Here is a 470-nt window from a genome sequence, read left to right as displayed (position 1 = left end):
TTTTCTCCATTTCTGTGTCAACTCTCACAGTTTCTATTCCCATGGATTTACAAAAGTTTTCACATTTGGTCAGTCACATCCACCATTATTATTCTTCTTCAAGACTATACTGACTGTGCTTGGTCTTTTATATTTCCATATTAGGATTAGTTTGTCGAAATTAATTCAAAAGACTGATGACTTCTTTATTGAACGTGCATTGAATTTATAGATTAACTTGGATGAATATGTATCATTATTAATTTGAGTCTTCTAGCTCAGTGCCCGTAGCACAGTGGTTATGGTGCCAGCCACATACACCTAGGCTGGTGGTTTGAACTCGGCCCAGACCAGCTAAACAACAGTGACAAGTGCAACAAAAAAATAGCCAGGCATTGTGGTGGGCGCCTGTAGTCCCAGCTACTTGGGAGGCTGAGGCAAAAGAATTGCTTAAGCCCAAGAGTTTGAGGTTGCTGGGAGCTGTGACACCA

Source organism: Otolemur garnettii, unplaced genomic scaffold (assembly GCF_000181295.1).
Source record: "Otolemur garnettii isolate 467f Iridium unplaced genomic scaffold, OtoGar3 scaffold00271, whole genome shotgun sequence".
Taxonomy (NCBI): domain Eukaryota; kingdom Metazoa; phylum Chordata; class Mammalia; order Primates; family Galagidae; genus Otolemur; species Otolemur garnettii.
This window is presented reverse-complemented; position numbering follows the sequence as displayed.